The sequence below is a fragment of the Chinchilla lanigera genome, unplaced genomic scaffold (genome assembly GCF_000276665.1).
Source record: "Chinchilla lanigera isolate Chin_1 unplaced genomic scaffold, ChiLan1.0 scaffold00011, whole genome shotgun sequence".
Classification (NCBI taxonomy): Eukaryota; Metazoa; Chordata; class Mammalia; order Rodentia; family Chinchillidae; genus Chinchilla; species Chinchilla lanigera.
The window spans coordinates 15,089,104-15,114,580 of record NW_004955412.1 but is presented as its reverse complement, the minus strand read 5'-3'; the positions used below and the strand labels follow the sequence as shown (position 1 = coordinate 15,114,580).

Genomic DNA, 25,477 nt, shown 5'->3' with positions numbered 1-25,477 from the left:
GGCCCGGGACGGCTGCCGGAGGGGCGGCCGCGCGTGGATGCGGCGGGAGCCCGAAGCCTCGAGCAGCCGGCGCCGACTCTGCCCCCGGGCGCCCTATGGCTTGAAGGTAAGCACCGACCTGATAGAGTGGCAGGCGACTCGGGGGCCAGGCAGGGTCACAAGAAGACTGCGATCAGGACCAGGACCCGGACCAGAAGTTTGTCCGGCCACTCCGGAGCGCTAAGGGGGTGTTCGGAGCGCAGCGGCGGCCAGCTCGTCTCCTTCCACCCGCCCTGGCGGGAGTCCTTGCCCCCCGCACGCGCGTGCGGGCAGGGCAGTTTCTCGCGGAGCGCTGAGTGAGCCCCTCGGAGGGCAGCAGTTCGGACGACCTGGGAGAGCACTTCCACCCTGCAGCGGAGCTCGGGATCCTAAGGCATATAGGCAGTTTCCTACCACCCTAAAAGAAGAAGAAGGGTTGTTTTGAGCAGCTCTGTATTGGTGCCCAAATTGCCGAGACTTTTCAGTTTCAAAGGGCAAAAGCCAAGGGTGGGGGAGAAGGCTGTGCTCGCCCGCTTCCGGGTTTAACGCTGTCCTTGGTCCTGAATCTCTGTTCCCTTCTGGCCGGTCTCTGAGACCCATTTCGGGACCTGGGAGTGCGGGTGACGGTCGGGCAGTGACGGAGGCGACTGTCTAGCTCTAGAATGGACCATGAGCCCCGCTAAGTCGGAGTGTACAGACAAGAGGCAGCTCTGAGCTCCAGACAGACGGCATCCCATCCCTGTCTGTGGCAGGAAGCTTGTGAACGGATCCTCTTGAGGTGCAAAGGCAAGAGGGTGCCTGTGCGTCTACACAGCAGGCTTCACCATGGACACAAGTCACAGCGAAATACCTCCGTAGGGATCAACCCTTGCTCTCAGCCGCAGGGAAGCTGTCTGAGCAAGTCACTCTTGGCTCACCTGGCACTTTTGGTACTGGGCTTCCTGAGGGTAGGTGAGGTGCAAGGTATTTTGCAGGTTTCTCCTCAGATCCTTATGCACATCCAACCATTTCTGAATTTTGACCGGGCTGAAAACCTTTCAGGCTAATCTTTGCTCCTGTCTCAGGAACTAGGCATTCAGTGATCCTTCCCACCACCAGGTGCAAGCACTTGTGCTTATCCCTAATTCATCCTGCAGCGTGAGGACCACTTGACAAAGAAAGCATTCTTTTCATTTTTTTTCCCCGTATGCTGCTCTTTGGTGAGGGTGGGCAGAGAAAGGCCTTTGTGAAATGTGACCCATTCCGAGAATCAGCTAGCTGGCTTGTTGGGTTTCAACCTTTGCCTTGGACTTCTCTGCTTTGTGGTCAAAATACACGGCATATTTGTTTCCAGGGGATGTTGCTGCTACCTCTGGACTTAGACATCTGGGGTTTGGAAAGGTTAGGCCTCCCTAGTTCCCAATGAGGGTCATGGGCATCCCAGCCTTAGTCTCTGGAAAAATGTTCTGAGTTTCTTCCACCTTTCTCACACAGCCTGAGGATGAAAGGAGACTGGAAAATGGAGAAATTCTGGTCTGTTGTGGAGGTCCTAGGCAGCATTTCTGCAAGGGATTTTAAAAAATGAACTCCCTGCATCTGAATCATCTGGGAAGCTGTTAAAAATGCATATTCTTGCTTCTTCTCTAAAGAAATGCTGAGTGAGAATCTCAAGCTAAAGCCCAGGAGCTTATATTTTAACAATATTTCTGTATGGTTGGTATGTACACTGGGTTAGGGAATCACTTCTCATAAAAGTTCAGACTCCTTAGAGAATCTATGCATGTTTTAAAATTAAAGTATTTCATGTATACCATTCTTCCCTGAAGTTGTGCATGCTACATGCTTCAAGTGTGGAGCTGTTGGCCGTAGGATCATCCACCTGATTCAATCCCTTTGCTGTACTGAAGAATGTGACTAGATCTCTCCCCCAGATCCTACTGGGTTTTTCTTCTTTCTGAAACAGGTTTTTAACTTCTTTAGGAATCACCAATGTGGCTGTGAGTGGGTTTAAATAAATACTAACTACTCCTCTCTGGGGGCCAATGTAGCGTGTCACTCCTACCCTCTCTTTCTGGGTGAGTTGTGGTCTTTTGTTATGCATTTGCTGTGATCTGCAAACCCAACTGCTCCTGAAATGCCAAGGAATAATTATGTCAGCTTAGAAGCATGTCACGTTCCCCCAGGCTGGTAGCCACTCATGCCCTCCTGGCAGTGACATATTGACTATATTGATTTAATTCTTGTGCTCCATAAATGGGGAGGCTTGTGGAGGTGAATCAGCCAGTAATGATGTTTGTAGGCTAGTCAGTCTTCTACTTCGCTTGCAAGGTTTTGGATTATTTCTTTCTAGAACACACTGTTATAATTTTGAGAATGATATTGAAGAACCTGAAAGTGAGCAAAATCCTCTCATTCTTCCTCTTATACCAAGGGATGCAAAGAGGAGCTTAGAGTCTCATCAGAAATAGGGCTTCAAATGCTACTGGGATTGACCTGCTGAAGCCAGACTGGTGTGATGTCACCATTCTCACAAGGCAAAGGACATGTGAACTCTGCCTGGCGAGAGCTGTCTTCATCTTCTCGTCAAGTGAAAGTCATATTATGATGTTGAGACAGAAGAGTGGCTGTGAAGATCACACAGTGTCTGTGAGTGAGTGTGTGTGTGTGTGTGTGTGTGTGTGCGTGCGCGTGCACGCACACACATGCATGTGAAGGGAGAATATAATGAAATCTCCTTGAGCCAAATCTGTCCTCCTAGTGTCTCATATTTTCTGACTTTCAGCTCTCTAGTTCTCCTTCTTTTGCAATTTAATACCTATGAATCTCCAGCAATGAAGGGGTTCAGCACTTAGGGAGTGGAGAATCAAAGTTGAGATTTTATATCAAGACCCTAAGCTATAGCTTCAATATCTCCCAGAATCAGGTTGTATACCAGCAGGTCACAATAACCTAAGATCTGAAGTCTTGAAAAGAATTTAGAAGAGTACTCCAGTCATTTGCATTTACCCTGAGACATCATTTACAGGGCTTTCAAGTTCTTAGATTATTTGGGCTCCTCAGATGTTTTTCTGAATGTCACTATGTCCTAAAAGGGCAGCTGTCCAGAAATATTTAATATTTCTTCCACCATTAAAGTTGTCTCAAAAAAGAATGGTGTCAAATTTCTAGTTCCTGGGCCCAAAGATTGGACTCATCAACCAGGCTTCTCCATCCCACCAAGCGCTCTGTCTTTTGGAAACCATGAACAGCAGAAAGGGCATAACTTGGTTCAGCTTCCCAGTTGCCAGCTTCCTCTCTGTATGTGATCTGGTACATAGATGACCCCGGCACAATATTCCTTCCTCCCATCTTACCTTCTTAAGAATGCATCTTGTAGCCCTAGGAAGATCCCAAGATTTGGCTGTGGGAAGATTATCTATCTATCTATCTATGTATCTATCTATCTATCCATCATCTATCTGGGATGAATGTTATACATATTCATTCCAAATCTCCACAGTGCATAATGGAACCACTAAATATGTTGCTTATTTGCCATTCTGGGTAGTAGATGGATATTGTCTCCATAGTTTTTTAGTTTCTCTAGTAGTATTAGAATCCAGTGTTAATATACTCCTACCTCTCGCTTGTCTCCATCACCAATATAGTTGAAAATTTCTTGTTTGTTAATTTTTTTGAGACAGGGTCTCACTATGTAGTTCAGGCAGCTTTGAACTCACTATGTAGAACAAGATGGACCTGAACTCAAGGTGATCCTCCTGCCTCAGCCTCTTGTTTTTTAAACAATAGAATCATATCATCTAAATGCACAGGTAGGGAAAATAATTTGACTATAGGTCTAGTACAATGGAGATGGAGAAGAAATAAAACTATAAGACTCAGCCATTTGGTTTGTTTCTGTTTGGGCCCAAAGAAAGAAACTTGCCTTGTGAACTGCTCATTTCCTCTTGTTCCCTTCACCTAAATCTGACAAATGGGTTAAATCAACACCCTGAGCAGCTGGGGTGCCTCTGGGAGTGTGCACCCTCCTCTCCCCCCAGGAGACATGGGAATGTGTCTCTGCAGGGGAGCCAGGGCTCCTGCTGGCTCTGTATGGGAGGAGCCAAAGATGACACACTAGGACCTGGGGACTCCCTTCTCCCCAGAGAGGAGAGCCTGTATTGTTGAAGTGCCCCAAGCCCAGAGACCTAGAGGCTGCTGGGAATGTTTGGGAGAGTATTGGGCAATAGATGAAGGTGAGAGCAGAGAAGTGCTCCTGGGAGCTCCCAGAATAGACTGTTGTTAAATATGAATTGAATATAGGCAACAGCTTAGTACATTTAGAGCAATTTTGTTATAATTTGTTGGCACCCGAAAGGATTTTCACTTTTCCCAAGAGACAAGGGAAGTACTTGTTGTTTAGAGGGATGGAAAGGGAAGAAGCTCATTTTCCTGGAGCCCACTGAGTGATGTCAGCATGCTCACCGACAGGGGAGGAGGAGTGAAGTCAGGCGACTCAGCCCCAGAGGCCCTATCAATGGGCCTCTGGTCAGTCCTGCCTTCCAGGACTACTCTCAGCACAGATCTGTGATGTCTGGGAGAGAAAGTGTGTCCTGGGGCTTGTCCATGTGTCACCGGGCTCCTTCAGAATGTGCCTGCCCTTCTCATTTCCACCCCCGACCCGTTGTTATTGTTTGGGTCTAAGTGGCTCAGCAGGGGAAAAGCATTAGAAATGAAATTATTTTTGTTACATGCTGTATAATTGCCTCCATTCCTTTCTGTTACCCCAGGCGGCAATATTACTAGCAAATCCCTGGGAACCTTGAGTCCTAGAAAGTGGCTTACTCCTGGGCTTCCTTAGAATGGTTGCTTTTGACCAGTGGTTCTGTTCACCAGTCACTCCACTGCTGACCTCATCATCATAACAACCGGTGCTTATCATACACGGGCTGTGTGCAGGGCACTGTGCTCCGCACTTGACATGTACCTTTCCTTTCATTTCCTGATCCCACAACAACTCCATAAAATTGGAGCTTTTATCCTCCCAATTTTGCAGAGGAGAAAGGTTGGGTTTATAGAGGTAAGTGGCTCACCCAAGATCACACAGCTAACGTGCCAGGTAAAGGTTCAAAGTTAGACTATTCAATGCTTAAATAATAGCTCTTGCTGATTTATGTAAGTGGCATAAGTAATGAAAGGTAGAAGAATAGGGGTAAGAGTATATTTCTAATGAACTGATGTGACAGTGAATTTTGCACACAACACCAGGAAAATAAGGGGAAGAGACAGCAGTGTGAGGGGATGGATGAAATAACTCTTTGGGATTCTTAGATTTTTAGGACCAATTAAAAAGTATTGTCTATGCATTGGTGTGGGCTGCTTTGGATAAAACACATGGAGAATACAAGCAATGAGGGGAAAGGGGAAGGAGGGAGGAGCAGAAAGGAGGCAGGAACAACTAAGCAACTTGGCAGGAGGAGCAGAGGAAGAGGTGTGGATGGAGGATCTGTCAAGCTTGTCTAGAGCTGTGATAATATCACCTTCTGCCCTACATCTCTTCGAGTAAATGGAACTGTCCAAAGGATGAAAACCAGACTTCTGTCAACATTTAAGCCTTACTGTGGCTCTGTTTTGACCATGGATGAAACCCTGTTATCTCCAATAATAAGCTTCTTGATTAAACAGAGAAGTGAGGGTAGAGTGGCCTAGCATCCTGTACAGACTGAAGAGTGACTGGTGAGGACGGTCCTTAAGTATAAGATGAGCAGCGATTGTTTTGGCGGACAGAAGCAGGAGAGATCTGGGTGTCCCTGGATAGAACGCTAATCCTGTGAATCACTTTCTTCAGGTACAGACTAAGAGAACTACTGATATGCTGTATAATAAACTTGTGCTTCTAAGATTCGGTGGCACTGGAAGTTTTCAATAAAATGCCCAGTTAGTGATCTTCTCTTTGAAACACACTAAAAGCCTTTGGCCTGTTGCTGAACCTCACCAGGAGTTTTATGAATGACATGCACCCATGTCTACTTCCATAGCTGAGCCCTTTAAAAACCATGTGCAGGTTGATAAACTGCTCTCACCCTGAATTTCTTATCTGCAGGTACATGTCAGCACCAACTTTATTGGGTTATAGTGATTAATGAAGGTAATAGACAAAGGCACAATCCATGAGTGTTAATTGTAATGGCTGTTACTGTTAATTAAAAATTTTAAAGGGGAACATTTTCAGCTGTTGTCTTTTTCACCAGTTTAGTTCTGATTTTACACCTCTGGAATTATGTTTCTAAATCTTTCACAAGATTCAAAGTTACAATTTTTTTTTATGTTCTCCATATATCTACACAAAAATTCTTTGGTGGTCACCTATTAGAAGCTCTTACCCATCTTCAGTGAGAATGGTTTGAATTGCTGGTCATCCTCCTGAAGTAAGTGCTGCTTCATTCCCATCTCATCACACACAGGCTATGAACAGCCCTTGGTCTCTCCCTGATGGTGGCTTTTCACAGCCGCATTTTTCTTCCTGGCTTCCTGAATCCTTCATCTGCTGCTTCTTGGCTGGAACCTTCCTGATTGGCACTGTCACACGGGGTGTTATACTCTGACACAGGCCACTTTTTATTAAAAACAAAAATTGTAGAGACCATAGTAGTGCACATGGACAAGAAACTTTCCCCTTTTGTCATATTTTAACAGCACCAAGACACCTCACACTGAACAGGTCCCCAGTGAAGGATGAAACAGGCACTCTCTATCTTCTGGAGATATTAGTAGCCAGAGCAAAGGCCATCCATGTATCTGCATGAAGTATGGTCCTGTCTGAAAAAGGCCCTGGGACTCTGCAATCCAGAAAGCTTCCTCTCTCTCCCTCCCTCCCTCTCTCTCTCTCTCTCTCTGTCTCTCCCCCTCTCTCTGGCTTTTTTCATGGCCTATGATACATTTCTCATGGAGGCCTCTTCTGACTGGTGCATTCACTTCGGACCAGTTACAAATGCTTACTGCTTAGCAATGGTAGATTTCAGAGGACATGACAGGTGCTGTCTTCCCAGGTTATCTTCCTCAGATCCCTCTTTTTTTTTAGATACTGAGCTTCCTCAGCTTTTTCACTCATTTATAGCGGGGTCAACAAGAGAAGTGTACTGACAAGCAGAAACTAGCATCCAGAGTCCCACTTGGAGGCTACAAGGGTCACCAAGGTGGATCCATGTTTTAGTAGACATCTTTCCTTGAGTAATGTACACAGCCTAAAGGTCTGGGATCACTCTGAATAACCAAGGGTACAAAATCTTTTCTAGGGGCTGGGGGAGGTGGGAGGTGATGATGATTCTTCATAGTTCTAGAGGGAACTTTGTATTATTAACTAGGCTTGCCAGGATGGTCCTCATGAAGAAAGGAACATTGAGAAAAGACTTGAAGGATGTAGGGAAATGAGCTGTTCAGAGACAGTGAAGGACATTCACTGCAGGGGCCCCATCCAGTCTTCATATATTTTAAGCATTTAAAATAATTGTCTTATTCTCTTTTGGAGCCATAGTGAGAATACTCTGCATTTGGAACTCCCTATTTTATTTTATTATTTGATGGTACTGAGAATTGAATCCAGGGCCTTAAAACTGAGCTATATCCCAGCCCCCTGCCCCCTTTATTTTGAGACAAGATCTTGCTAGGTTGCAGATTTGCCTAGGCTGTGCATGCAGTTGTGATCCTCCAGCCTGCACCTACCAAAGTGCTAGGGTGATAGGCATGTGCCACCAGCTTCCTTTCCATTTTCAAAATCTGTAAGGCAATAATAATCCCTTTCATTTGTAAAACACTCTCAAATACACTATCTATCTCTGTTGCTCCTTATAATAATCTATTGGGATAGCTGTCATAGCCCTCTTTTTTGCATATGTGGCCACTGAGGCCCAGAGAAGGTAAGTGAGACTTGCCCAAAGTCACAGAGCTAGAAAATACTAGGTCCACTGCCTGGTGATACCTCTAGTGCTCCTCACATTACCATTTGAATGTTTAGCACTAATTTTCCCATTGTACATTTTGGTTTCCCCACTAGACTATGTGGTCCTTGAAGCAAAGAATCTGTCTCATATTTCTCTGGAAATAGTTGTAATTTAATATGATGTTAAGCACTTGGTAGCACTTGAGTTGTTGGGTGAGTGGGTGGCTGATGGATCAGTGCATGATAACTTGTGTCCCCCAGGCTCACCCTTTCTCTGTTCACTGGAAGCCCAACAAGAGAGTCTGGCAGTGTCTGTGGCATCCTCGTGTCTCAGGAGTCAGGAAGATGCTTCACACTTTCTCTCTTTGATTCTCCACGAGCACTCTCTGGCTGCCCTCAGCCAGGGCTACATTGTAAGTTGGCTGGGAATGCTTCCCAACTATACAGAGCATGGAAGCGGGGGGATATTGAGCCCTCTTCAACCAGACACACACAGAGATAAAGGTATTGGATACACTGTCAAGAAAACACGTTCAGGTGTTTTGGTTCAGGTCATCCTGGAGACCTGAAAACACACAGGATGGAACAGTTGTTGGGGGCCATCTTTTAGTGCTCCGTGTGGTTTCTATGTTTTGAAGCTTGGGTTTAGTACGGGAACCTGGGCTGGTTCTCAGTTTAAGAAGTGCAATATGCATTGTTCTACCTGAGACCTTCCCAAAGCAGCAACAGTTCAAAGCTCTCATTCCTGAAATAGTGGATATGTACCATCTACCCATCTAGTTATTCAGTATAATAGAGTGATTCAGAGGATGTACTTGGAAGCCAGCGTGATTTAGGCTCAGATGTTGCTCTGCCACTAACAAGTTGTGTGACCTCAGTCAGGTTACTATGACCTCATTGAGATGCAGAGTCTTGTTTATTTTTTTTTTAATGACTGTGGCACTTACTTTTGTGCAAAGTAATGAGTAAAGTACATAAATGTTTGACCAAGTGTCTGACATGTGGCAAATTCCCAATAAACATTCACTGTCATTTTTCTTATCATAATTATAGAAACATCCACAGGACACTTCCCAACCTGTGATCTAAATTTTATCATCTCTTTTAAGATGAAAGATGCTGTTGCAGATGAGGTAATAAGACCTGACTGAGAGTATTATCCTTGGAAGAATCCAGTGTCTCCCAGCGAATCAGAGCTGGACTAGAGCTCATTTCTGACCCAGGGCCTTCTCCCCACACCTTTCTATCTTCAGTCTCAGCACAGAGCAAGAAACTCAGTGACTGAAGACTGGAGTTTGAGGGGAAGAGGGTACAAGGCGAAGTTGGAGGTTATGGACCGTGAGGTCTTAGGAAAGAGACTTGACTCCATCCTGAGAGAATCAAGGAGCCAGTTTGAAGGGCTGGACTCTGGCAGTGGAATAACTTCATTTGTTTGGTTAACATTTAAAAAAAAAACCTCAGAGAAACTGCTGTAGGGGTGAAGAGACTGATCATCAAACAAGCAAGGCAGGAAAAAGCAGCCAGGGGAGCTTGCAGCTGTCCAGGAGAGCGGTACTGAAAGCCCGGATGATGGTAGGCAGAGGGGCTAGGAGGACATGAAAGACCTGAAAAGATCTGAAAATTCACCAGAATTTCACGACCGATGGGCTATGGAAAATGAAAGGAAGGGAGAAGCTAAGGATGATTTAAGGACAATGGAACAAGAGGACTAAAGATATTGGTAAAGCTCTCTGAATATTAGGCTAGAATTCTGAGTCAGGCTGTGAATATTAAGAGGAAGCAATAGAATCCGTGGAGTGAGGGTGTTGGAGAAGTCAGAGAGCTGGTGTGTGTGTGGGATATCTGTGCAGTTAGCTGGGTTGCAGAAGCAATTGTGGTCAGAATGGATGATGACAAGGTTCAGACTATCTTCATGGAATTAGGTCACTGAAGTAGAGCGGGTAGTTGGCGATAAGGAGGTCAAGGAACCGAGAAGCCAAGATGTTTCAAGCTAACTCCACTCACCTCAATGGCAGGACCGTGGCTGGAGTAGAAGACAGTGAACAAGATGCCAAAAGGGGAAGGTGTCCAGGAAGGTATGAATGATAGTGACCAAGAGGGATAGAGAGGTCATGGATGTGTGGCACGCCCCTCCAGGGAACAGGGGATTTATAAGTGGATGAGGAAGTGGTAAGGAGGTGCAGGGTTGTGGATGCAGACGTAGTGCTCTCAGGTGAAGCTGGGGGGAGAGGGACCACTGTGGGAGCATAGCTCATATCTCCTTCTAGATCTGTCATATTGCTTTGCTTTTCTGTTCTCTTACTGGCTCATGAGCTCAGCAGGATCATACCCTCTCCATGTCTATAGAGGGTAGCAGAGAAAGAGGAGGATAAAGGGGAAAATGGGGTGGTCAGTTGGTATAAAAATGTGGGTGAGAGAGATGAAAGGGGTGGAGGTTAGAGGGAAGGGAAAGAAAATGGATCTGTTGACATTTGCTGTTCCTCTGCAACCAGTGTACCATAGCTAACCTTTTAATATGCTCTTTTTCTCTACCCAAATGCTCTAGTTTTTGATCTTAAAGGCTAACTCCCACTCAGCTGGGCAGAGGTGTCACCTTTTCTGAGGATTCTTCCCTGGTTTTCCTTTCTACACTATCCCACTTTCCCGGGCTAAGATATTCTGCTCTATAGTTCCATAGCATGCAGATAGGATTGTATGTTACTGTCTTTGTTGGTCTGTTTCTCTCATTGGATGATAAATTCCTTGAAGTGGAATCCTTACCTCTGTAGGCCTAGGTACTAGCCCATTGCATTGTCCATGGTAGGATAGTGACCAGCATCCCCTCATTTCAGATATACAATTTCAGTAATATGACACCAGGACACATGTCAGCTGCTCATCCTGGAAATCCTTCACGTTATTAAGGCACGGCAAGAAGCTCCTCCAACAAGTGATTCACACTGGAGAGATCTCAGAGTGTCAGTGCCTGTAAAGAGCCTTAAGGACCTGGACTAATTCTTTATGTGTGGATAAGAAAATTGTACTCAGAGAGGGAAGTGATGCATTCAGAGTCTCACAGATTCTTAGTACCAGATTAGAGCCTGACCCTGGGTATACCAGTCACCTAGCACACCTCCCATCATCCAAAACCAACTGCCCTGGACCCGATAGCCAGAGCTTGTGTTCCCCACACTATTTGGCCCAGGTAGCCTCAGCCAAATTCCCCTGACTTAAACACCTACAAAAATCATCTTTTTTTCTTGTTTCTGTATCCAAAAATTGCTGATTTGGTTACCCTTATTACCCAGATGTACTCGATTGCCTGAAAAATATAGAGAAGTGAAACATAAATTAGGGCCAGGTCAGCACTTCTGTATTAGAGGGGCTCAGAGCTTTGTGGGACAGGACTGCAGAGCTACCAGTTTTCTCACTTTATCATAGGTAAATTGGTGCCCAGTGTATCAAATGGCATGCAAAAGCTCTTTGGATGCTGTATTACTGTTTTCATAATAATGTCAAAAGGTACACTGACTTCTCCTGTAAGGTCACCAGGCAAATCTTAGGGTTTGGGCAGCAAGGAGGGCAGTTTCTGTGCTCTGCATCTAGTACATGCTTGGCAGATAGCAGGATGTCAGTAAATACTTGTATGACTGAACAAATGAATAACTGTTGTCCTCCTGCATAGCAAGCCAAGATTTGCTCAAAAGCACATGGAGCAGAGGGACTGCAAATCTGACTGGATTCCCTGAGCCCGAGGGCATCAAGAAGACCTCAGAAGGAAAAGAGAGGTGGAAGTCTTCCCCATACCTCACAGTCACATGCCTCAAACATTGTAGGGCCACATAAACCTTGGGAATGTGTCAGTTACCTGTGGCTGCCATAATAAAGTACCATGGATGATGTGGTTTTAAACAACAGGCATTTATTCTCTCAGAGTTCTGGAGGGCAGGAGTCTAGAGGCAGGTTAAGGTGTTGGTAGGGCTATGGACCCTCTGAAGACTCTAGAGAAGTATCTTGCTTTGTCTCTTCAAGCTTCTCATGGCTCCTAGGGTTCCTTGGCTTGTGGCAACATCCATCCAATCTCTGCCTCTGTCTTCACACTGTCATCCTCTCCCTACATCTCAGTGTCCTCCCCTTTTTATAGTAATACCAGGCATTGATTTAGGGTCTACTCTAATCCAATATGATCCCCTCTTGATCCTTAGCCAGTTGCATTTGCAAGGACCCTACTTACAAACAAGGCCACGTCCTGAGGTTCTGAGGGGACATGAATTTTGGGCTGACACTCTTCAAGCCAGTACAGGGAGTTTCCTGCCTTGCTGGTTCACGTCCTTGTAGACATCGTTTGCTTCCCCTGGGGCAGGACTATTTCACTTTCAGTCACCTATTTGGGAACAGCTGCCCACGTATCTAATTGAAGCTTCATCTCCTGAGTTAGAAGGCAAATAAGGACAAGAAAGAAAGCAATTAGTATGACTGGGAGCTTGGGATTAAAAGGATTCACTGACCTGCTGGCACAAGGGTTAGTAAGGGGAAAGTAACGGAGTTTGGAGAAAGACAGAGGACAGGGGTTCCTTCCAATGTTCCAGAAAGGTGAGGCCCACAGGAGCCTGAATTTGTTAACCACTTGGCTCAGGCTCCGTGAGCATAGCAGTTGGGTGCCAATGTTAAGCACTGAATGTGGTTGTAAAGAACTCAGAGATTTGGAGTTTTCACTCAACAAACATTTATCAAATGCCTTCTGTGTGCCTAGTTCTCAGTCTAACGCTATCCTGTCACAGATGAGAGCACTGCAGCTCCAGGTGGCCAGGTGAATTATCTGATGCCTGAAACCTAATGCTTTTCAATGTGCCTCACACAGAGCAATGCTCTCCTCTCTTATGCTCCACTCTGCTGTGGGGATTGCTGATCTTCATCAGGAAATAGTAATGATGGTAACAATTCCTGCATCTGGACAGACCTAGACTGTGCATGAAATGTTTGCAGAAGTCATTTTGCTGATATGGTGGGGTAGAGCTAGCAGCAAAGATGTCTTCTGGATTCCTGCCACTGGGTTCAGCTTTACTGGGGGAGAAAGTGGCCAGGTGGAGGAGGTTAACTCCCACTAGAGACCTTGGAGATAAGCTGGCAGGGATGTGCTTCTCCCCAAAACAGACCTTAGACCCTAAAGGAACTCCATCAGGCTGGCCGGTGAGCAGGGACAGTGGGGCTGCTGATGGTGCTAGGTGGTTTTCTGGGCCCAGCACCCTCCCCTTTCTATGCTCTTGCCTCAGTGCCCATGAGGCCATGTTTAGAGCTGCCCATAATGTCCCCCAGTGAGCCTGAGTCATCAGAGCCTGTAGGCTGCTCTGTGATAACCTGGTCCATATCATATTCTAAGTAATGACTTGTTAAATAACCGGGATGAGCCTGGAGAGAAAAGTGAATCCTCTTACCATAATAGGTGAGGAGAGGGCCAGGGGAAGAGTTGGGGTGATTACCAAAGAGCTGTTCTCAGCCCAGTTTAGAGACTTGACGCCTCAGAAGCTCTACCTGGGACTTGGCTTGCAGCCTGCATTAGCAACCTGAGCACCCAGCACCGCTGTTTCTTAGCTTTCATCTCTTCTTCATCACGGAACAGCTACCTGCCCTCTACAGAATCTCTCCACACCCTGTTTCCATGGCAGTGTTACAGCCACTGAGTCTGTGGTCTGGGGGGAGAGAGGAGGAAAGGGCAGAGCGGGGCACATGTGTCCGGCAGTGTCTACGTGCCTCTTCTGAGCAGCGCTGCTCCAACAGGCCATGCAGGGGTCCTGCACCAGAGGGCAGCAGGGAGGAGGGGCTGGGCTGAGGGCCCCACAGCAATGCCCCTGAGCATCCAGAAAAGCATCCTGGGAGCTCCTGAGCTGCAGTGGGCGTGTCTGTCCGCAGGGTGCTCTTGGAGGCTGGCAGCTTGCTATCTCCCTGGCTGGGAGTCGCAATCCATTCCAGGGCAGAACACAGGTTCTCTGCAGTCCAGGAAAGGCCATTCACCTGAGGGTGTCCGCAGTGCTTTCCTCCCCTGCTCTCTGCATTCTTGTTCTGCCAGTCTGTGGAAGCCCCAGACTCTCCTGGCTCTGGCTGTGACTGAGGAGGGCAGGAAAGGGGTGCAGTGTTCTCAGCAGATGGCCACTGGCTGCTGTGGCTCTAAGCCCAACCCAGTGAACAGGGGAACTGTAATGATGGTAGAAAAGAAGAACTTGTCCACAGACGGTAGATTTGATAATGCCTTAAATCATAGCCTCTGGGTTTCTGCCCCTCAGACACACAGACCCAGAAAACCTAGAAGAATGGACTCAAAAAGCAGTGAGATGAAAAGTAGAGCTGGAATCCAGTCTACTTCCTCCAGGCCTGTATGTAGCATTAGTCTTGACAATCTGCTCATTTATTGGGCCTCCTTTCTGTGCAAACTGAACTCTCATGGGTCTGCATGAGTCTCAGGAATCAGCACCCGTAAGTTCTAATTTCAATTCTCTCTCCGGAATTGGTGACCCACCCACATCAAGCCTTTCTTCTCCTTGGGTTCCTTATTTCTAAAATGATGGCGTTGGACTAGATGAAGTCCCTTCCAGCATTAATAGACTATGACCACCAACTGTGGTCATAGCCACCCCTGTGCCACTTCCCTGCACCTGGCTGCATCTGCGGGTCACATATTTAGCTGCAAAACATGCACAGTACAAGTGTGTTCACAGTAAAATCAATGTGTTGCCTTCTTGCCTACAGCAACATTCAATTGATTATCTACCACTTAAAATACTGATTAAACTATCACCTTACACACTGCATCTTTAATCCTTGTGATAGCTGTAAAAGATAGTAATTATGGTTGCCATTCTACAGATGAGGACATTGAGGCTCATTGATATCAAGTAACTGTGCTCAAGGTCACACAGGTAGTAAGAACTGAAGCTAGTATTTGAGCCCAGGTCTGTCTGATCCAATGCCCTGTGCTGCCCCTGCGTCACATGAAGTTCTACCATGTGCTACATTTTTCTTCTCCACCCTCATGACAATGTGTACTACAAAGTATTGATAACATTCTCTCATTTTCCCTTTTGCTTTGTCAATCACTGTCCCAAACAAGTGAGGTCAACAAGGATATCTTCATGTCCTGGCTTAGAGCAGTTGACTTTGGACATTTGTGGAGTGAATGAATGAAAGAATATGTAGAGCCCCAAATTTTGGAACTTGGGCAAGTTCAAGACAATTTTTAATGTAAGTATAGATCATGGCGCTACGCACAAGAGTGGGCATTTAATCAGCACTCCCCGACACCCACACACGCCAATGTTTATTTGTGATGTGGTATAAATTGTGGTGGAACAGCGATTTCTTTCACAGATCGCAGCTGATACACATCCTTTCAACTAGCGCTTAATCTGATACACATCCTTAAAACTAGCGCTTTAATCTTGGTTGATGCACTGGGAAGAACCGGTGAATTCTCATGCCCGTGCGAGGGTGATCGCTGTGGCCTCTCCATCAGAAACCATAAAGGGCTGTGTTTCTCCAGCAGCAAACATCAAGAAGCAATAAACACAGGCCTTTCCCTCACATTTTCCTGGTGATCTCTATCCGTGAGCTCACACCTGACATTTTATGTCACCTGTGCAAGCTAGAGATTCCAAACACAACAAGGAGAGTAAAGCCCTAAATGAGGAAATCACCAAGGGAAACATTTATAAAAAGGAGAGGGTTGGAAAATGATTTTTATGTTTGAAGACAATCCCACATACTATGTGTAGGTTACAGAGATGTGTGTTTATGTATGAAAATCGCTAAATGCCAGGTTAGACACCGTTTAACCAGCTGAGCTTTTGCCTCAGGGAATTGTTTTTCTAATTGCAGGTCTTGGCTGTGTCACTAGCTAGCTGGGAGCCAGAGGAAAGCTAAGAAAGCCTGGTTCTGCACTTTTAATCCTTTCTTTTTTTTTTGACAGTCTAACCTCCTCACTGCCCAGGAGGGCTCAGGTCTTTGTGTCCTTCCCCAGCCCAGCCGGTCCTGGCCTGCCCTGTGCCCTGAGAATAGCCCTAAGAACCAGAGGCTGTTGCTTGGCTCAGCTTCCAGGGCTGGGGAATAACTGGCACTGGCTCTAATGAGCAGGGCCAAGGTGACAGAGGCCATCAGTGATTGGACGTGCTACCTGCAAAAGGACCGGGATCAGCATCAAGCCAGCAGCTTGGTGAGCTGCCACTCGGACAGCTTATAATTTCCAAATTAGATGCTCTAAGGTCTGGATTTGTGGTAGGAACAAAGCTCGGCAGCTCGGGCAGGAGCCAAGGAAGCAGACAAGTGGAAATCTTACAGGGAAAGTGATTTCATTCAGTCAGCAGTCACAGCTTTACTCTCCCCTCAAGTCATTTAGATGCAAATAGAGTTTTGCTCCTGGAAAATCTCTGGACGCTTCGCTCCTGGTCCTAGGGGTGGTGGTGGTGATAGGGGGTTTCCAGAGACCCAGTCTGGGCAACCCAGTTCCTGGAGTCTGGAGGAGTGGCAGGAGCTGCTGGAACTGGCTTAGACACCATTCTTTTGCGCCCTTTCAACTTAGTGGCAGCAGAAATACTACAACCCTACAGACTCATCCTTAAGCTTCCTGCCTGGCCATGGACAGCACTGTACAGTCTGGGGAGAAGCTCTGCGTAAAAGCACTGGGCCACTGCTTTGCATTGCTAAGAACTGCCCTTCTGTCTGTCTTTTCTTGCAGCTATTGTTAAACAAATGCATACTTAGTGAACAAAGCCACACTCTGCACTGTCATGTATCCTTTTATCATCCAGACCCACCCAGGGAGAGGGAAGTGCTCCCTGATGTGAACAGTGAGCCACACCGAGCTTGAGTGACTCATCCAAGGAGTGGCACAGTCGGGATTCAAATGCAGCCCTGTCTTTCCAACAGCTGCCTGAATATTCATCTGCCTCTGCCATTGGACTACTGGCGTTGAGGACTAGCACCATATTGTCTTTGTATCACCCCGCTGGGCCTAGCAAAATGGTCCACACACACTAGGCACAGATGCCTAGTGGCTAAGTAAATGTGCGCATTCTTTTTTTGAATTTACCTATGAGCTGGTTAGGTCATCTCTGGTCAGTTTCCTGACCCTGTGACTCCTAAGGGGTAGAAACCTCTCAGACAGTGCCTGTGGGGACACATGGTGATTCTAGTAGTTCATTCGTTTTTGGGTGAGGTGGGGTGTAATTCCATTAGGTGGGTGAAGTGGGGTGTAACTCCATTTGAGATTCACGACCTTTTTCTTTTGTTGTTGTGGTAAAAAATAAATGACAAATTTTACCATTTTGCCCATTTTAAGTGTATAGTTCTGCAGTATATTGACATTGTATAATGTTGTTTATTTAAATTGTACAACAGATCTCCAGAACATTTTCATCTTGCAGTGCTGAAATTTTATGCCATTAAAACACTAGTTTTCCATTTCTCTGGCCCCGTTCGCCCTGGCAACCACCTTTCTGCTCTCTGTCTCTGTGAGTTTGACTACTTCGGACACCTCATTTAAGTGGAATCATATAGCATTTGTCTTTTAATAGTTGGACTGTTTTACTTAGCATAATGTCATCAAGGTTCACCCATGTTATAGCTTCTGAATCCTGGATTTCTTTCTTTTTAAACTTTATAAAAACTTTTATTGAAAAATAATTACTGTATGTATTTATGGAGTAGAATATGATGCTTTGATACATAATATATATTATTGCATGAACACATCAGGCTAATCAACATATTACTTCACGTATTTATAATTTCTTTGTGGTGAGAATAATTAAAATCCACCCATAGCAATTTTGAAAGACAATGCACCATTAATTCCAGTCACTTTGCTATGTAGTAAAATTTCACAGTTGTCTCTCCTGTCTCACTGAGACTCTGTGCCTTTGACCAGACTTTCCCTCTGCGCCCTCCTCACCTGCCTTTGACCAGACTTGCCCACTCCTCACTTGCTCGCTCTGGTACCCACCATTCTGTTTTCTACTCCTAATTTTGAATTTTTAGATTCCACATAGAAGTGAGATCGTGTGATATCTGTCTTTCTGTGCCTGGCTTATTTCATTTACCATCATGCTCTACGTGATCAGTGTTGTTACTCTTAACAGAATTTCATTTAAAAAAAAATATTTTTTTTGAGACAAGGTCCTGCTATATAGTCAGGCTGGCCTTCAGCTCACTATGTAGCCCAGACTGGCCTTGAACACACAGTATCTTCCTGCTTCAGCCTCCCACGTGCTAGGATTACAGGCATTTATCACCACGCCTGGCCAGAATTTCATTCTTTCTAAAGGCCACCTAGCGTGCTGCTATGTACTTACAACATTGGTTTTTATCTATGTATCTATGGATGAACACTCAGGTTGTTTCCAAATTGGCCATTGTGAATAGTGCTAGCATGAGCATAGAAGTGCAGACATCTCTCTCACTTACTGATTTCAATTCCTTTGAGTATGTACTCAGAAGTAGGGCTGTTGAATCATATTCTGAGTATTCTGAGGAACAGCCATAGCATTTCCAAAGTGGCTGCACTAATGTACATCCCCACTAGCCACATACCCTCAATAACGCTTATTTCATTTGTCTGATAACGGCCATTCTGGAGGCCCGGGATGATACTTCACAGTGGCCTTTTGTCTTCTTCTTTTTCATGGTGCTGATGATTTAACCCAGAGCCTCATGCATGCTAGGCAAGAACTCTACCACTGAGCAAAAAGCCCCAGAGAATAATCTATCAGGTCTTTTGGCCGTTATTAATAGGGTTATGTGTTTTCTTGTTATTGAGTCATTTGGGTTCCTTATATATTTTGGATATGAGCCCCTTAGCTGATGTATGATTTGCAAATACTTTATTCCACTCTGTGAGCAGTCTCTTCACTCTGTTGTTTCCATTGCTCAGCAGAAGCTCTTTGAAGTTTGATGCAATTTTATTTTCTGTTTTTGCTTCTGTTGTGTTTTTCGGGTCATACACAACAATTTATTGCCCAATCAATGTCTGCTAGGTTTTGCCTTATGTTTCTTCTAGTAGATTTGCAGTTTTAGGTCTTGCATTTAAGTCTCTAATCCCGTGTGATCTCTAATCCTCTATAAGATAGAGCTGTAACCTCTATCTTATAGTTACTCTTGTATAGGGGTGAAATAAGGCTCCCATTTCATTCTTCTACATGTGGATAGCCGGTTTTTCCAACATTATTTATTAAGAAGACTGTTCTTTCCTTAGTGTGTTTTTGACTTAATTGTTGGGAATCAAGATATATAGGTTTATTTTATTTCTGGACCTTTTATTAGCTTAGGATTCTCTTCTTTTTTTTTTTTTCTTCTGGTACCGGGAATCGAACTCACAACCTTACGCTTGCCAGGCAGGCGCTGTGCCGCTGAGCTAAATCCCCAGCCCCGGATTCCCTTCTTCTAAAGGAAGATTAATCTTCCATCAAATGCATACCACATGGACATGCCAGTGGACACTTTGGAGGCTTCTCCCTCTGCTATTGTGACTAATGTTGCTATAAACATGGGTGCATTATTCTTCCAACTCTTTGGCATCTACCCTTACCAGAAGGATTGCTAGATGATATGATTGCTATATTTTTAATGTTTTGAGGACTCTCCGTACTGTTTTGCATAGCAGTTGCACCCTTTTACCATCCTGCTGACTGGATGGATAAGCCTTCTAATTTCTCCACTTTCTTGCCAGCATTGATTAACTTCTGCTTTCCAGTATTGGAAATCTAATGGTATGAGGCGATTTCTCACTGTGGTCTTGATTCACATTTCTCTAATGATTCGTGAAATTGACCATCTTGTGATAATTCTTGGTGGAGATGAATAAGGAGTTCTAAAGTAGATGACAGAGGAGACAGGTAACATTAGGTTCCCTCAGATGTTGGCCTGGGTCTGAAGAGCACCCGTTCTTACAAAGAGACTGAGTAGAGGTAAAGCTTTTCGTCTCTCTCCTGCACCCACGACCAGGTCCAAGGATGTGCTGATCTACTCTCGACCCGCTCCTTGGGGGAAAAGTGCTGGCCACGAGCTGCGTGAAAAGCCAGGGCTTTGGGAGTCAGACAAATTTCAAGTCCTGTATCTGCTTTTTTTTGATGTGGAGCAAATTATTTAATCTCTTTGAACATTAATTTCCTCATATATAAAAGAGTATTGTGAGAGATTCATATAGTTGTATATTTGTAAATGTTTTAACACCAGCTTTGCAAGAAAAAAGAGAAAAAAAACAGTCTCTAGTTTGAAGCGCCGGTCAGTTTCGCTGTGTAAATACTCAAACCGTAGTGGATTCCAAGCTGCCAACCCCACTTTTCTGAGTGTGGAATTGGGAAGAAAGACCTGCAAAATCATCTTCAGTACCACTGTTTATATGTGCACTGCCTTCCCCGGTATGCAGGATGTCTCAGGTTCTATATTAATATTAGTTCCCTTCCTCTCCTATCCCTACCAAGGGGGCTCCGGATGGCCTAGATAATAGGAAAATTCACTTAATTCTTCATACTTAGCCAACAAATATACATTGGCCTTCTAGTATGTGTAAAACCTTGTAAGCACAGTGTTAAAAAATCATGTGACCTAGGCTTCCTTTCAGAAATTCAGCATGATCAGGCACCCAAACGTGTGCTGGCATCTCTAGCATCTAATACATTAATACCTATTAATACCTAGGTATTTCTTTCTCCCTCCAAGCTGTTTTCTCTCTGAATACAGTGAATAGGTCTCATTTATTTTGGTATTCATACTTTGTAGCATTTTTTTCTTCCTAGCATTTTGAAGGTATTTAAGACATAGTTGTTAAATGATTTCATAAGCTTAAAATCTACCTGAAGAGGCACATCTATTATATCTGAAACAGAGAATAATAGAAGAAAATAGGCAATCATGACTGCAAAACTTCTCACTGGAGAAGTATCTCACTGCCTCAGAACAGTTTCAGATAAATCAATTAACATTATTGAGTGCTTACGGTATGCCTGACGTGAATATAGTTACTCAACATAAATCACACTGTATCTCATTTGATCTTTACAACAATTCAGTCTTTACAACTAGCGCAATAGTGTAAAATACTGTTATTGTTATCATCCTTATTTTATACTTGAGCAAAAAGACTAGCAGTTAAATGGGTTTCCCAATATTTTTACTGTTGGTATTATATGCATAGAGCCAGGATTTGAATTTAAGACCTGATGTTTATTGCCCTACAAAGTAAGAAAGCATCTGTTATTCTTATTTGATAGGAAGTAAAACTGGAGCTTAGAGAAGGAAAGCTTAAATGACTAATCTAAAGCCATACAACAAACAAGAGGTAAAGCCAGAGTGAAGACCCCAGGCTTCCGAACAACATAACTAGCAGAAGTGTAGAGTGACGAGTTCAGAGAACAGCACCACTGGGAATTCACACGGTTGGGGAGCTTCCAGAGGTGAGGGGCTTAACCTGGACCCTGGGGAGCTGAGGGTTGACCTGGGTCAGCAGGTATTATTTGTCATCCCCCAGTACACATTGCATTCACATACACATGTGCACACGCATGTACACACAAGCCAGCCCCACCTCTGCTCCTCAATAAGAAAAGCTTATTGAGGGAAAAGCCTTAGACAAGCTCGTTCCATTTTATGCAAACCACAGGAGAAGTGCTGGGCAGCTGCTGTCTTTCTTGTGTATTTATTTTCTGAGCTGTGTCCACAAAGGATCTACTGGCCCTTAGGCTGCCCAGACAACATTGCCCTTTCTCTCCATTTGCATCTCTGACTTCTAGACATGTTGTTGTGCTCAGGATCGCTGGGAAGTGCCTGTGTCTCAGAGACAGTGTGGAGTCAGCCCCCTCTCGCTCTGCAGGCAGAGGGGGGGTCTGGAGACCACAGCAGCTGAGTCTGGAGCTGTGAGCTGCCATCTGGAGGATGTGTGTGCAGGTGGCCCATCCCACCGGCCTCTGTGGATGGATGGGTGGGGAGGAGTCCAGTGTGTTGGACTGGAAAGGCCAGATGTGGGAAGGGCCAGATGTGGGAGAAGAGAGCAATGGGGTTCGTGTGGTCTCCTGCCCCATCCCCAGCCACCAGCTTTTCCTATGGGTGTTTGTTTTTCGAGACTTGTAAATGATTAAAGTAATGTTTTCCAAAAGACTAAAAACCTGTATCTGAAACAAGTCAAGGATTTGTTTAACTCATTAGTGGGAGAGCTAATGGCGTGACAAAGCAGGGCTGACAAAAGGATAGATATACATGCAGATATGTGTATATATCTATATATCTCTATATATATATATACACACACACACACACACACACACATATGTATGTATAGATAGGTATGTATAGATACATGGTTTTTACTAAATTATGTTTAAAATTCCATAATGTCTCCCAGGACAATAAGACCATAAAGTTTGGGATTATCTTCTCTGCTGGATAGAAATCATTGCCATGTTATAAATTTTTTACCCGTTAATCTCTATCTAATAGGGCAAACCTTGTGGAGGGACACTGTAAGCAAACAGAGTGTGCCTCCTGGAGTCAGATGACCCTTACATGGATCTGCTGCCCTATATCCTAGTTGTCAATATGTGTTCTGAGCAGTTCAAAGGAGTCTGGCTGGGTGTGTGCCATGGAGGAATGTGCAAGTCATGAGTCTGTCTACTCTGATTGTACATTCTGGTACTGGAGGAATAACCTCCAGGTGGGCATGGGGTCTCGTTGATTCACTGTGAGGATTCGAGCTAAAACTCCATTGATCACCTGACTCCCTGAAGTCCTTCCTCCACTGTGGTGAACCACAGTGATGTGTTGGTTCTCCTGGAATTAGTATCATTCCGGGCCACTGTCTAGTTATTCCCCCAAAGTCTGATTGTTTTCTTTTTGCAATGTGCTGTCACCCTGGTAAAGGCCAGAGGTTACTTTGGAGAAAGGGGGAAGAAAGAATAACTGTAAATTACAACAGAATAGTGGAGTTCTTCCTCACAAAGATCCAGCCTCCCCTCACACTGGAGTTCTGCATCTGAAAATTGGCTCAACCCTGGGAATTGACAGGGGGTGTGACTTTCTCTTTGGTGATTTGAGTTAGACCGCTGTTCAGTTGACCTAGAACTCTTCTGCCTGTGGAGATGAAGTGAGGGTTCAGTGGGCTGCCTATTTACTTCCCTTCTAAGGGCAATCAACTAGCTAAAGCCTTAGGTCTCGGACAGTTCTAACAACTGCTTTAGCTCTGCTCTTCACTGTGGCCTGGAGACAAGGTAGAATTTGGGGAAAGCGCCCGTGAGAAATAGTGTTGAGATTGAGTCCTGATACTGCCTTTGCCACTAACTAACTGAGCAACCTTGGGCAAACCAATAAGCCTCTCTGAGCCAGCTGCCTCAGTTCTTAAAGAGAGAGCAATACCCCTGTGCTGCTTTGTCACAGGGTCACTGTGAGGACTTTCAAAAGTACAGCAGCATCTTTGCGGCTCTTTGTTTGGCTTTGGTGTTTTAGGTGGTGTAAGTGGAGAGGGCAAGCTGGGTCTGACCAGTGGAAGCACTTTGGCTTGCAGAATATGATAAGTTACTTGCCCAAGTTTAAAAATAAGGGGATTTCAAGTAAAAGCACACACGTGTGTCTCCTTTTGAAGTATTGGAAGCTGTGAAACATTCTCATATAACAATAGTAGATTGAGGGGCTCACTCTAGGGTGCCACCCCCCTCCTGCTACTTCACTCACGGACTCAGCTGCCACCAGGAGCAGTGCTGGAAACAGAGGTAAAAATACGCAAGGTGACAGTAACTGTCCAGTGAGGCAGGCGCAGTGGACAGGACTGGTGCCAGTCTGAAGAGTAGCCGGGGGTGCAGTCAGAGCTGCCCCCAAATGAATGAGTCCCAGCTTGCTAAACACCATCCCTAGGTTCCTTCCTGGGGTTCTAGCCATCTTGCTTTGACTTTGGGGTGGCTTTTCTCTTCCCTGGTAGGTTGTTTATCTTCAATTCTTGGAACATCTATCTGGCTTGTCTGAGTGTATTCATTTGCCAGATATGAAGGCCACTTCTGTTCTCTCTTCAACACTACTTCAGCTTAAAATATTGACCTAATCCCCCATTGGTCCTCTCAGGGGAGACGCCATCTTGGTGGGAGCAGTTCTGAATTATGCCTGTTGCTGTGCTAGCATTGCCTTTATTCATTCAGCAAGGGTGACTGAGCACCTACTATGGCATATGTTCCACGGGAAGATGCATCATGCTTTTTAAATCCTACTCTTGGCTTATGTGATCTGTTCTCATCGGAAGGACACGTGTAGCTCACAGTTCACGTGGACAGCACAAATGTTTGACAAGTCAAACCTAAAGAATGCCAAGCCCCCGTCTCACCTGCCCAACACTCCAAGGCGTCTCAGCACCCTTCCACCCCACGGGCACTAGGGTGTTCCTTAGTTTCCCATGAGCTCTCTCCTGATCTTTGCAGAGAGATCATGGGAGGGCAGAGGAAGAGGTCCCAGTGAGCTCATGGTCAACTTTTACTACTTAAAGTTGTTTGGAAAATTAGAAGGCAGGTGTGTAAAGTGTGCCATGCAAGAGGTCCCAGTGAGCTCATGGTCTCCTTCAGGAAGTGGACTTTGCCCTGGGAAGGGCTGAAAGGAGTCGGACAGCTACAACTGGAGGCAGGTGGGGAAATGGGGACATTCAAGTTGAGGGAATGGGGAGAATGGGGCAAAGCGTGAAAGTAGGAAAAGCCACAAAACAGAGCAGCCCCAGAGGGAGCCTTGCCCTTCTACGTAAGAGCAGGAGGTTTCGCTGAAGAAGGTGGAAGGTGGAGAGATAAACAGTCTGGACTTTTTCCTTTTTTTGAAGGTGTTTTGAGCAGTGTGATGACATCAACCTAAAGCCACAGCTTTGGGTGGGGGACTCGGCAAGCATAAGTAGACTGGGCAGGAAGTGAAGGTAAAGACAGAAATGGGAGGAAAAACTCACAGCCCTGTGTTCTCCTGACTCCTTCCATCTCTGTACAGGCCGGGATTATCACTGCTCCTCTGGACCCAGCCGGGGACAGCTACCCTGTTCTCATACTGACTCTTCCCACCTGGGGACGTTTAATCCCAGAAGCAAGAACAGGTTTGAGCAAGAATGGGGACACAGCAGACTGCTTTGGCTCTGCCCTGAGGCAAGAACAGTTAGCAGCACCAGCTCCATCTGGTTCTCCTTTTTCCAGTTCCTCCTCCCTTGGTTGGGGCTGGGATGGAGAAATGATTAATGCTGCTGACAAGGGAGCACCGAGTCGCCATCACTCAGATCCCCTTCCTTGTGGCAGTGACTCCTTGGCTTGGCAGAGTAGGGAGCACCCTGAGAGGGAGCCAGCAGTCTGCATTCCCAGAATAGCCAGGGAGTCTCCAGCACTTGGGGAGTGATTCCAGCTGTCACTCACCAGGTCTGGTTGCCTTCAAGGCTGGGCTGTCCTTGGTTGAAGCTAAACCCTCTTACCCATTGCTCCAGGCTACCCTCTGGGCTTAGGCGCTCTCCTGACCTATGGACTGGGGATTTCATCATGACTCAAAGCTTGTAAGAGGCTTCTGCATGTTCTATATCACTCCTTGTTATTTCTACTGATCACC

General features: G+C 45.5%; 1 protein-coding gene across 2 annotated transcripts in view; it reads left to right on the top strand.

Annotated features, from left to right (window-relative positions):
- Positions 1-22: 22 nt before the first annotated feature.
- The window catches only part of Drd2 (dopamine receptor D2), a 60,304-nt gene continuing 34,849 nt past the window's right edge, over positions 23-25,477 (top strand). For both annotated transcript variants that reach the window (XM_013510952.1, XM_005378146.2), the window contains exon 1: positions 23-106. The gene's annotated coding sequence lies outside the window, so the exon portion shown is untranslated. The remainder of the gene's footprint in view (positions 107-25,477) is intronic.